The sequence below is a fragment of the Petaurus breviceps genome, unplaced genomic scaffold (genome assembly GCF_028583685.1).
Source record: "Petaurus breviceps papuanus isolate PSGF00001 unplaced genomic scaffold, PetGlider_PUasm1.0 76, whole genome shotgun sequence".
Lineage (NCBI taxonomy): Eukaryota > Metazoa > Chordata > Mammalia > Diprotodontia > Petauridae > Petaurus > Petaurus breviceps.
In genome coordinates this window covers 30,838,115-30,851,562 of record NW_027186473.1, presented here as the reverse complement: position 1 = coordinate 30,851,562, position 13,448 = coordinate 30,838,115, and positions in this window count along the sequence as shown.

Below are 13,448 nucleotides of genomic sequence, written 5' to 3'. Positions count from 1 at the left end.
GTGTCACAAAAAGAACATTGCTTAACAATTAGAAATGTCCCACAATGGAATGTGATGACTTGAGAAATAGGGAACTTCCTCCTTGGAAGTCTTCAGTAATAGATCTGATGACTGCATATTGAGTATGTTATAGAAGCTGTTCTTTTAAAGTAAGAATTGGACTAGACATTAACTTTTAATTACCTTCTATCCCTCAAATACTGTGAATTTGTATGATTGTCAGTGAACACATACCTTTCTTCTCAACATTTGTAGGCCATTTCCAAATGCCCTATTTACATTATTGGCCAGGCTAGATATTTTATAATACAGTAATTAAAATTCCTTCCGCTTTTCCCTAAAGACACATACAGTACTTTTTGTTATTGTTGTTGTTGTTAAATATCAGGGATTGAGAAATAATAGCTCTTTGCACAAATCCCCAAATTGTTTGCATTGCTGCTGTTAGAATCTTTGACTGTTCTTCCCTGGGGAATTCTTATTTAGGTATACATTTCACTATGCTTGGTCTGTTCTCTAGTCTGTGTTCTCTGTGGGAGTCTGAACACTAATTCTCATGGTACACATCTCCTCAGTGGAGGAGCAGGGACTTGTTTCAAACCTCCATGATATTAGGAGAAAGACATACAATGCTTTCTAGAGCAAGTTGACATATTTGCTTTCAAAGTTCATGGAATGTTTTATTATCTAGTTGTCCTCATTTGGAAGGTTTTCATTTAATGAAAGAGCAAAAAATGTTTTAAGTCCCCTTGTAACTTCCTGCATAATTTCATTTCTATCTACCTTTCCTACACATTCTTTGTACAACCCCATCCCCTGCAGTGTGAGTGGTTTTCTTATCTACACTTTCATGACTCTTTAGTGTTCTTTCTCAAGAAATAGAATTTAATGGAGAACTAAATTTTATTAAAATGTCTGAAATTAATGGCTCTAAAAGGAAAAGGGTCACAGTTGTATGCCTGTGCTTTTTCTTGAAATTTGGCTTTTGCTTTTGCTGAGATAAAATATATTTAATATAGACATAAAACTCAGAAACCTGATTCCTATTACTTTGTGCCTTTCCATTTTGGAAAAAAAAAAGGAACATTGCGAAAGGATAGGAAAATTGTGGAGTCACATCATTTTACCTTGCAAACAAGAAATGACTATGGTCACCACCATATAATGATATTTCAGTTAAGAGATTGTGAGAAATTCCAATTAATTTCATTTTGTCAATGTACCTTCTGCTTGGATGCTCCACAGCACTTCAAATATATTTGGAAATGAGTCAATACAGCTGTTTTCTAGAGAAATGTACATGGTTTCATTATTTGAAGGATGTAGCTCATGGAAAAGACTCCAAATTTTTCATATTAGGCTAAGGGAATATTATAGAAGATGATAACTTAAGCTCTGAACTATGATATTTTTTATTCTATACCAGAGGCAGCTCTTGAGTAATTCACTAGACTTCAAGAGATTTGACCTGTCCCTCTTCATCTGTCCAAGTAAGGTTATGCATCTCAGAAATCAGTATTTGATTTTTGGTCAACTGGAATTTTAATTCTCCATTATACAACTTGTGAGGCAAGCTTCATTTATTATTTTGATAAGAAAACATTACTGAAGAAAATGCACATGGTGAATTCCTAAACTATAGATGTCTAGTGCTTACATGTGAGATGTTGAACAAAGGCAATCATACTAGAATAAAATGAAACAGGAGCTTATATATATATGAGAGAAGTCAAGAGCTTTTTGCTTCAACAAAGCTTCTGGCAAGATCATTTAGCACTTTTTAAAAAATATTATAGGAAAAATCTTTTAATTGTGCTTTATATAGGTATAGCTGTAAAGTGATATATTATATGTTGTTTGACTGATTCCCTTTTAAAATTAGCACCACATTGGACTGCAGAAGGAAAACCCATATAAGTGCTAAAAATAATTTATACAGGCTATCTTTTGAAAGTAGTTTTATTCATTGTGGAAATAAATCTACTCTATTTGAAAGTATCAATTAAAACTCCAACCATCATTCATTAAAACAGATATATGATATGTTATTGATGACAAGAAAAAGCAACATGTATAAATAGTGAGTAAATCATTGAAATGGAGGGAAGTGATGTGGGAAATGATAGCACTTGAGTTTTCAATTTTCATTCTAATGATAACGGCAGTAAATTGTTCTCTGGGTATTGAAATTGTAATGAATGGATCTTTGAAAGTGTTTCTATGTACTACTTTCTACTTATATGACCTCAGGTAAATTATTTCCTCTCTCTGGCACTTAGTTTCATCACCTATAAAACAAAGATTAGATAACCTCAATATTCCCTTTCAGTCTGAAATCTCATGATCCAGTGAATCACAATCTGATTTTAATCAACAAATTAGATAAATTAATTGACTTATTCATTAAGATTACACCCAAGCCAATAAGCCCATGTATGAATTTGATTAGCTTAACTATGCTTTTTGTTAAAAAGGTTTTTTTTCTTACTTTATTGGCAGGCAATGCTATGAGGAAGAAAGGGAATGGCAATGACAGTGATTACAAAAAAAAATAAACTGGAGAAAGTCATTGTATTATTTTAAAGAAATGAACAGAGAAAATTGAAGAAAGTTAGTGGGATATAGATAAGTGGGCAGCTTTGAAACAAAAATGCTGAATTTATCATATAATTTTGAAAAGAAGCACAACTAGTATATAATGGAAATGTAGGGTTTCATATGCAATCATCTTTCACTGTTATTTTATTTGCACATGGAAATGTTCATTTTTTCTGTCTGCCAACTAAGAAACACCAAAATAAATAATTTTTAAAAATTGTCTTGCCTATAAACTTCATGGTTATTTTCTCCAAGAAAAGGTGCTCTTTTAAATATTTTGTCAGTTTTGTTAGATTTTAAAAGCTCTCTAGTGATAAATGAAGATGTGTTCAAATTAAATGCTAAAGGGCAACTAAGAGTGAAAAATGATTTTTTTTTTTTAACCAGAGGACCAAATTCTACTAAAGAAGTTCTTATACATAGATGATTTTAGGCATTTCTGATATAGGGATGACCTCCTCCCATCTCAACTTCCATCTTCTCTCTAAAGCACTAGTGATGAAATATGTTAAGGAATTTGTGATATCATTGATGTGGGTATTCATTGAAACAATATGCATCCATGTCTACCCTGTCTGTGTAACTCTTATGAAGTCCTCCCATAAATTATCTATAGATCATCCATCTAACATGCTGGGGGCCTTCCTCTAACTTTTTCCCTGTGTGTGTGTGTGTGTGTGTGTTTATACCAATGAAACATACCCCAGATCTCACTACATGACTGGTCCATTTCCTTGTCATACATCATTCCAATAGACTCAATGCTGCTTCTTGAGCTCATATTTTGGATAACTTCAATCAGAAAGATCCTGGTTCAAGTCTTCTTACTGATACACACTGGTCATGTGACACTGGGTGAGTTATAACCTGAGTTTATTGTCCATATGTGGTGTCTAAGATGATCTATCTATATGTATACATAAGCATGTATACATATCTGTGTATATAAATATGTGTATATCATGTGTGTATTACATATATTATATAGGTTTCACACACACACAAAGTAAACTTACTGACCTTAGGAATTGCTTCAATTTTGTCCTTGCATCCTCAAGTGCCAAGTCCTCAGTGATGTTTGTTGAATTGAAGTGAACTCCAGAACTGAATCATAAATCACAGATTTTATAGATCCTTGTTTTAATGAAATTTAATGAATATAGGTAATAATTAATTTCCCCCTGAATGGAATTTTAAAAGGTGTGTAAGTTTCCATCAGTATAGGGACAAGGTATCCCAGGTAAACATAAACATAAACATAAACATAAACAGAGTCAGTTAGGCAGAAAATCATGGAGGCATATAAAAGGACCATTCAGCCTAGAAGTATTCCAGTAAGTGATCTAAGCAAAGCATATTAGATCAATAAGGGCCTTGAGTGCAGGACTAAGGCCATTGATAAGTAGTGATGAGTCATATGAGCAACAGGGTCAGTACTATTTATTTGTTTGTTTTTTTCTTTTTGGAGTGGGGGGGAAGGGCAGGGCAATTGGCATTAAGTGACTTGCCCAGGGCACATGGCTAGTAAGTGTTAAGTGTCTGAGGCTGGATTTGGATCCTCCTGACTCCAGGGCTGGTGCTCTTTTCACTGTGCCACCTGGCCACCCCAGGACTATTTATTAAAAGATTCATCTGAATGTGAAACGGTGAAGGAAAAGGTTGGAGGTGTGCAAATTAAATAATGATCTATTACAATAGTGAGATAATGAGGGCCTAAAATGGGATGATGATATAGGATATGCAAAGAGGAAACAGATGGTCTCTTGGAAAGTACACAATATTTAGTACCACACCCTCTTTGTTCAGATTGCAGCTCTGCTGTTTATTACTCACTTGCTTAGTACATGTTACCTCCCAGGTACTCAGTTTTCTCATCTGTGAAAAGAGAATTCAACCAGAAGATTTCTAAAATCCTTTCTAGCAGCAGAACTATCATCTTGGGAAATTCACAGGTAATGTGGTAAGTAGTGAATGGAAAAAAAAATCATAGGCACTGGAAATGAAGAGAAGAGATACAAAACATACTAGAGTCATATTTTGTCACAGACCTTAAGTTTATTTAGTCCGGTCACTCAATCCTCTCGTTATATTGGTAAGAAAATAATGCCAGAGAGGGGAAGTGACCAATGTCAGTCAGATGATTGACTAAGAGAGGCAGAACAATATAGTAGAAAAAATGGAATCCCATTTGTCTTGGTTTCTATTCTGAAAGCAGTCCCTGTTTTATTTACAATGAATAGACTCTTCACTTTTTCTCTGGGCCTCAGCTGAAAAATGAAGGTAGACCAAGATGACCTCTAAAGTCCATATCACCTTTTGAATTTTTTGAATGACATTATAGTTGTAAATTAGTTGTCATTTCTTATTGTCCACAGCCTGGAATTATTACCATTGCTGCCAAAGAAGAGGACTGAGTTTCGATGAACAGTTTTCTCTTTACAGTAGACATCAAAACAGATTTCTTTGGTGCTTGAACATAGAGTCTACTTGTGCAAGTTAAACTAAGACATGCCCTTCTCTTTAGTAGTTTTCAGTTTAAAAATGAACTTGAGTTACCCCCAGTAAACAGATAACATCCAGGTGCATCCATGATTTAGGATGAAGGCAATGTAATTAAGCATACCAGAGTAATTCAGTACAATTTCATTGATGTCAGTATTTCCTCTAAACATGCAAATCTCAACTCTTCCATGCCTGTCCATTCTGTTCAACCCTGTCCTTGATCTTCTTGTGAGAACACCATCAGAGCATATAAGCTACCCCTCAGTCTTGCCATGGGATTGACATCTATTCTTTCTTAATATATCACTTCAGAAAAATAGTTTACATGATGTAGATATAAAGGAGAGACTTTGTGTTCTTATTTTATTTCTAGTTCATAAAAATTTACCAAGTACAGAATATTGGAAATAGTGCAAAATATGTCTGAAGCAAGAGTTTCAATAGTTTGCACTCACTTAGCTAAGTGTTTCTTATGAGAGAGTATTTGTCCTGTACTGGGGACTATATTCAGGTTGAACCTTGATGTAGAAAAATGCATCGAAAAAGGATACATTAGAAAGAGTTCAACACTTAGAGAGAGATGCCTGAGTGCAACTTGGGCAATCAATTTAACTATCTGCCCCATACTTACCTTAGTTTTGTCACCTATGGAATGGGGATAATATTACTTGCAATACTGATTTCACAATGAATTTGGGGGGAAAGAGCCACATAAATGGAAATATGAGCTTTTAATAAGGCTTAGTCCTTCAGGCTTGATGAGGTGGGGAGAAAAGTATCCAAATGAAGATCATGGCATCTTCCATTATGATATTTTCTTGTTTTGTAAAAATTTAAAAAAAAGATGTTTTCCTATTTGAGTCCCTGAAAGTTAAAGGTAGAAGAGATGTCATATAACCTCACCAAATTCCTTGTTTCAAAACATGAGGTGCTATTTGCCCAAAGTCACGTAGCAAATAAATACAAATTTTGTACTCAAACTTACGTCTTCTGACTCCAAATTCATTACCTTTCCTGGTATAACACACTCTACATACATGTATAATATGTATAATGGTTGAGGTCTTTTTTAGTTTACTATGTTGTTATTTAGTATTTTAATAAAACATAACTTATTTGTAATTGTATTTTTTTAAAGAATTTATATCAGCAATCATTTATATTGCTTAGGAGACAATATATTTTCATTATGGATTTTAATTTGTGGTTTAAAAAATAATAAATAGTATTTATGGTTTACTAATCAGGGTGGTGTTTTAGAACTTTATTCCTTAAAATTACAGTTTAATGGCTATAATTATAACTTTCTAAGGGTCTACCACAAAAAATCAAGCAATGGTAAGAAATGTCTAATACTTAACAATGATTCACAAATAATTTGTCTTCTCCTTTTATCTGAACTCAGGCTTTGTTCATTATCTAGTTGCATTTAATTCCTTATCATAAAAGTGAAATAAACTGTTTTTTTAATTCTATAAGAGAAATAGCCTGTAGAAATATAAAATTTCAAAGCATATTAAGAAAGACAAATGATATTCTGTTAACTCTGACCTCATTCAATAGGGAAAATTTAACATAAAAATGATACTACACAGAAAAAAGGTGAAAAGTATAGAAGTCATTTTGCAATTTGCATTTCATCTTTAAAGGGAAAATATATTTCATTGTCTACAGATTGGAAACCACATTTGTGGGAGAAAAAGATTGATAGCTACTGAAAATGTCGTGGGGCTTTTTCCAGATTCATTCAGTAGTAATTATAAATGTTTAAGCCTTCTAAACAACTAACGAAGACAATTTTACCTTGAAATATAGTTCCCAGAGATGAACCTCAAATAAAGCATTTGCAATTACAATGTAAGGCAGGATGATAAAATGCATACGCTTGATGCAAAGAAGTACTCATAGCAGTTCAATAAATAATATCCACGTAATCAATTACAAGAAGAAAGATGGATTGAATAAATTGTTTTCCAGCAATTTGTGAAAAACAAGTCTCATACACAAAGCATAATTTGATTTTAGTTTTGACAAAATTGTCAGAAGAGAAAGAAAAAAGCCTCACTTAATAATGATTCATGGAACTCAATATTTTTCATTTTCTGTTTTCATTATGATTAACAAGTTGAGAAGTTGTAGAGTATAAACTGTACAATCCATATATAACTTTTATTTATTTATTTGCCAAGATTGGACCTCCCTATCCACCCCCTGCCCCCAGGCTGGAAGTACAGTGACCATGAATGGACCAGATTCTACTGTTGATCAATACAGAAGTTTTAACATGTTCTGTTCTGACCTGGACTGATTTGCCCCTCCTTAGGCAGCCTGCTAACCTTCTTCTCCTAGATACTCATCATATTAATGTTGAATCTAGTAGAATGAACCTCTGACTTTAACCCTCTGAGTCTATGAACTCAAGTGTTCTAAAAATTCCTACTTTCCCAATTATCAGGGATTACAGATGAATGTCAACAGTGTGGCTCACATGTAATTGTGTAATAAAAAAAATCCATGTATTAAAGAGGGGAAAAATCTGTTTTTGGTCTATTTCATGAAATATAGATTTAGAGTTGAAGGTATACAAATTAAAGGTAATCTGTTCTATCACCCTTATTTTATAGATGAAGAAAATGACACACAGAAATATTAAATTACTTTCTTAGGTTCATATAGTTAGTAAATCACAGAGCTGGGATTTAAATTTTGGTCCCTTGACTTCAAATCTAACTCTCTTTGCAGAGTAGTGAGATAAATGATTATTCTCTTCTTATATTATGAACAAATTAATATGGGGGGAGGGAGGGTCCAGTGTGTTTTCCTGTTTCGTCAGTCAAACTCCAGCCTCAAAAGGGCACTTCTGACTCTGCCAGAAAAATCACCTCACCCAGATAATCTTCTTTAGTTGAAATTCTTGCTCCACCATTGTTTATCATTCATTGACTGGGTGAAAGATAGAGCCTTTTGTGTAGATTGCCCGAGGTGGGAGTGGTTTGGTCTGAAATGAGTCTCTTTCTGTGGATGATCAGAATCATATACTTAACCCCTCATTAGGATAGGCCCACAGCACATTATAATATTAATTCCCTCATTGTTAAGAAATCAGAGTTGATTTCCACTTGTCTGAAACACCCTCTTTTCCAGGCAGCTTCTGTAATTCATCTCTTGTTTACAAGAAAAAGCCAAATGAGCATCATTTTATTGATTATCTGCTAGCCATAATTAGAAAATTTATTATTAATTACCCACAAATTATGTCTCTTGATTTTTTTATACATCATAGTAGAAATAATCCAATTAGAAGTGTTTAATTGTAGATGTACTTTGCTGATCCAAGTACATGCTGTCAAATGGACAGGCAGCATTTTAAAAAAATTTCTTCTGGGGGGTCACAGTCAAGATGGTGGAATAGAAGCAGGACCTCCCTGTGCTCTGGCTTCCACCTTTCCCGATAACATAAAAAGGGGACTCTAAACAAACTTTGGAGCTGCAGAACCCACAAAATGACACAGAGAAGCTAACCTCCCACTGAGGAGAGCCCTGCAGGCCAGCAGAAATCAGCCAGCACAGCACTCTGGGAGCCAAACCCAGCCCCACTCCAAGGCTTTAGCCCCAGGGAGGGCCTGACCAGCCACCAGCCAGAGGGACTCCAGATCAGCAGCAGCCCTGGTGGTTCCCAGATTTATCAACACATAGATGCGAAGGACAAAGTGAGATGTCAGTGCAGTCTGGACTTTGGGACACAGTAAGTGAGAGTGCATGGCTTTTGTCCCCAGGGCAAGAAGCCCCTGAGATGACAGCACAGCCAGCCAGCACCACCTGGCAGCTTTAGCTCCTGGCCTGAAGAGTGTGGGGGCACCAAGCACCAGTCTGAGGGGTAATCGCTCTTGCTTTAACCTTCTAGGATCTGGATTGCAGTCTAGGGTGGAGGCCTGGGTTGTGTGTCCAGCTTGCCAGAGCGTGTGGAGACCTCAGAGAGGGCATCCATCTAATACCTCCAGCAGCTGAGAAAACCCCAGAATTTGGGATGAAAGCTCCCCTGTCTGGTGGCAGAGTCCTACTATGGCAAAAAGCCCAGAGGTCAAGTGACTGAGGGGCGACATGACCAGGCAAAGGAAACAAAGCATATATAAGATTCCAACATTAGACTCCTATTTTGGAGCACAAAGGAGCAAAGCATGGAACAGGAGGAATACTGTGAAGTCAGAACTACTGAACCAAAAGCTTCAAAGGAAAATACAAGCTGGTTACAGGCCATAGAGAACCTTAAGAAGCAGATAAGAGAATTGGAGGAAAAATTGGGAAGAGAAATGAGAACAATGCAAGAAAATTACAAAATGAGAATCAACAGCCTGACTGAGGAAAATAACACCTTAAAAATAGACTAACTCAAATGGCAAAAAAGAAGCTCAAAAAGGCAATGAGGAGAAGAATGCCTTAAAAAGCTGAATTTGCCAGATGGAAAAAGAGTCTCAAAAGCTCAATGAGGAGAATCATTGCTTTAGAATTACATTGGAGCAAATGGAAACTAATGACTTTATGAGATATCAAGATGCTGTTAAACAGATCCAAATAAATGAAAGAATAGAAGGCAATGGGAACTATCTCATGGGAAAAACCTCAGACCTGGAAAATAGATTCAGGGGAGAGAATTTAAAAATTGCTGGACCACCTGAAAGCCATGATCAAAGTAAGAACCTAGAAATCATCCTCCAAGAAGTTCTCAAAGAAAACTGCCCTGATGTTTTAGAACTAGAGGGCAAAATAGAGGTTGAAACAATCCACCAATCACCTCCTGAAAAAGATCACAAAAAGAAAACTCCTGGGAATATTATAGCCAGGTTCCACAATTCCCAGATTAAGGAGAGAATATTACAAGCAGCCAGGAAGAAATAATTTGAATATTGTGGAAACACAATCAGGATAACCCAGGATCTGGCAGCTTCTACACTGAGGGATCGAGGGCTTGGAATGTGATATTCCAGAGGTCAAGGGAGCCAAGATTAAAACCAAGAGTCACCTACCCAGCAAAACTGAGTATCATGTTTCAGGGGAAAATACAGTCATTCAGTGGAATAGAGGAATTTAAAGCATATTTGCTGACAAAAACCAGAGTTGAATAGAAAATTTGACATTGAGATACAAGAAGCAAGAGAAGCATGAGAAGGTAAACAGGGAAAAGAAATCATAAGGAACTCCTCAAAGTTGAACTATTAACATTCCTACATGGAAAAACAATAATTGTAACTTATGAAACTTTTCTCAATAGTTGAAGGGAATAGAAATATATATATATATATATATATATATATATATATATATATATATGTGTGTGTGTGTGTGTGTGTGTGTCTATATATTAGGGTATATGGGCATATGAATACATATATAAATGTGTATATATGTTTACAGGTATACATAGATAAAGGGCACAGGACCAATTTAACAAGAAGGGATGATACTTAAAAGGTGAAATTAAGAGGTGAGAAAAGAATATAATGAGAGGAGATGGGGAGACACAGAATGCGGTAAACTATCTCATATGGAAGAGGCAAGGGAAAATGTTTACAATGGAAGGGAAGAATAGGAAGGCAAAAGGGAATGGGTCAACCTTATTCCCATTGAATTTGGCTTGAGGAGGGAATGAAATTCACACTAAATAGGGTTTCTCACCCTACAGGAAAGTAGGAGAGGAAGGGTATGAGAGGGGGGATGATGGGAGGGAGGGAAGGCTGGGGGGGGGGGAATTTGAAAAAACCCACTTTTGAAAAGGGATGGGATTAAAGTAGGGAATAGAACAAGTGGGAAGTGGGATAGGAAGGAGGGAAACATAGTCTGTCTTTTACAATATATCTACTATGTTAGTGCTTTGCATTAGCCGCACATGTACAACCTATACTGAACTGCTTATCTTCCCAGTAAGGGTTTGTGACAAGGGAGGAAGTGTATGAATCTGGAATTCAAAGATTTACAATTAAATATTCAAATATACATATATACTATTATTAATACTATTTTACATGTAATTGGGAAATAAGATATACAGGCACTGGGGCATAGAAATCCACTGGAAAAGTTGAAAGTTTTATGGGAGAAAATATGGGAGAGAGCAGATTGGAGGAGGGGATATCCTGTGGGACTGCTATTTTGGGGTGGTGGGTAGGAGAAAAACGGGGAGAAAATTTGCAACTCAAAATCTGGCAGAAATGCATGATGTAAATCAGAATTTAATAAAGCATTTAGACCAATAAAATAAAATATTTCTTCTGGGAATCTCTTTAATCAGCAACAATGTCATACAGAAAAAAGAGTATGGCAGGGAGCTGTGGAATACCTCCAAAGAATTGAAAATGAATAGCATGTAGAGAGAAATGAAGAGGTATACTACAAATGCGATCAAGCTGTCACATGTAAGCAAAAAGGAGCTCAAAAACCAAGGTGAAATGGTCCTGAGGAAGCTGTAGGGATAGATAAACTGAAGATACTATTGTTATTCTCATGAAAACATGAAGAAGCAAGGCAGGACTGCATATTAGATGAATACTCTGTGATCAGCATATGAGAGGATGTGGAAAAGACCTATACAGGTTGGAATGACAGGGAGGGGCTTCAATTTGTATCAATGGCTGGAAATCCAAGTCAATGAGATCATAGATCCTTTTAATATTTGATATCAGCACAATCAGAATGTTGCATTTTGATTTTTTCTTAAAGCGGATTTAAAACTGCTAATATTTAAATGGAAAATAGTAGGGAGAAAATTGACCAGAGACTTATACTACAAATTAAACATTTAATAGCTTATAATATGAATTATTTTAAAAATCCAAAACAATTTTTCAATATCCCCTCCAAAATTTCTCATTTGCCCCTTCTATCATTTTAGCAAATCTTGATAAATATGAAATATTTCAAAGTGTTTTAATTTTCATTTCTCTAATCAATAATCATTTAGAGCATTAAAAAAAAAATTGACTACATTATCTTTGATTTCTCAATCCCAAAACTGCCTGTTCATGTCCTTTGAACATTTACCAATTAGAGGGTACTTCATAAGCTTACAAATTTTACAAAGTTCTCTATATATTTCAGATTTGAGACCTAATAGAATGTTGTAGAACTGTGAATTGATCCAAACATTTTAGAAAGAAATCTGGAATTATGACCAAAGAGTGATAAAACTTCATATATGCTTTGACCCTGTAGTGCCACTATTAGGTCTGTTTCCAAGATTATCAGGGGGAAAAGTAAAATAACTTATATGTTCTTAAACATTTATAGTAATGCAAAGAACTGGTAGCAAAGAACTGGAAATGAGTGGATGCCCATTAGTTGGGTAATGACTAAACAAGTGGTGGTATATGATTGTGAAGGAATACTGTTGTGCAGTAAGAACTGATGAGTGGTTTGATTTTAGAGAAGGAAAAAAAAAACATGGAAAGACTTGTATGAAATAATTAAGCATGAAATAAGCAGAATTCAGATAATATATATAGTAACAATAATATTTTTTTGAAAAATAACTATGAATGAAAAAAAGTCCAAACCAAAACACAATCCACTTTATTTCAAATGATTTATTAAAAAATACTTGTGAAAGAACATAATTTCAACAGATTAAACTTAGTTCCAATTTATTTTTAAATGAATTTAAAATATCTAAAATGTAGTTGTCAGTCACTCCGTCTGAATCTTCTTTCAGATTATTTCTGCATTAATTCTTATTCACTTTCCTATATATTTAATATTCTGATTCATGTTTGCTTTTATTATTCTACTGCAGGTTTCACTGTTACTTAAACATTTTCATAGATTTCTTTGTATTTCTCATACTTGTTTGTCTTTGCTGTATTATAATACTAATGGCATTATTGTATCCTCTTATCTTAATGTGCTAAGATATATTTAACCACTACTCTCATGTTGGACATTTAGATTGCTTATAGGTTTGTTTGTTTTTTTTTTTTTTTTGGCAATTATAAGAAATGCCAAGCAAATTTTAAATACACATGTGATGGGGTACCTGGGGTCTAGGTCAATTTGTGAAACCAATTTGTAAAACCAGTCTGTGCAGTTGTAACTGCAATTTGCATTGTAAAATTGTGGTCTGTGAAATCCCTTTCCCAACCTTGGACTCTGCCCCTTCCCCCTATCCGAACTAGGCCTAGGCAACACCTTGTGACTCCTTTGTTCTTACTTAATCTCTTCATGTCTCCTCAGGCATGGCCCAAATACTCCTTTGTCCTTGCCTCATGTCTCCTCTGATCTGGCCCAAATCTAATCTAAACTATGCACTAAAGTCACAAGTTCCTCTTGGTCAGCTCTAACCTTTATCTATGCACTGAGGT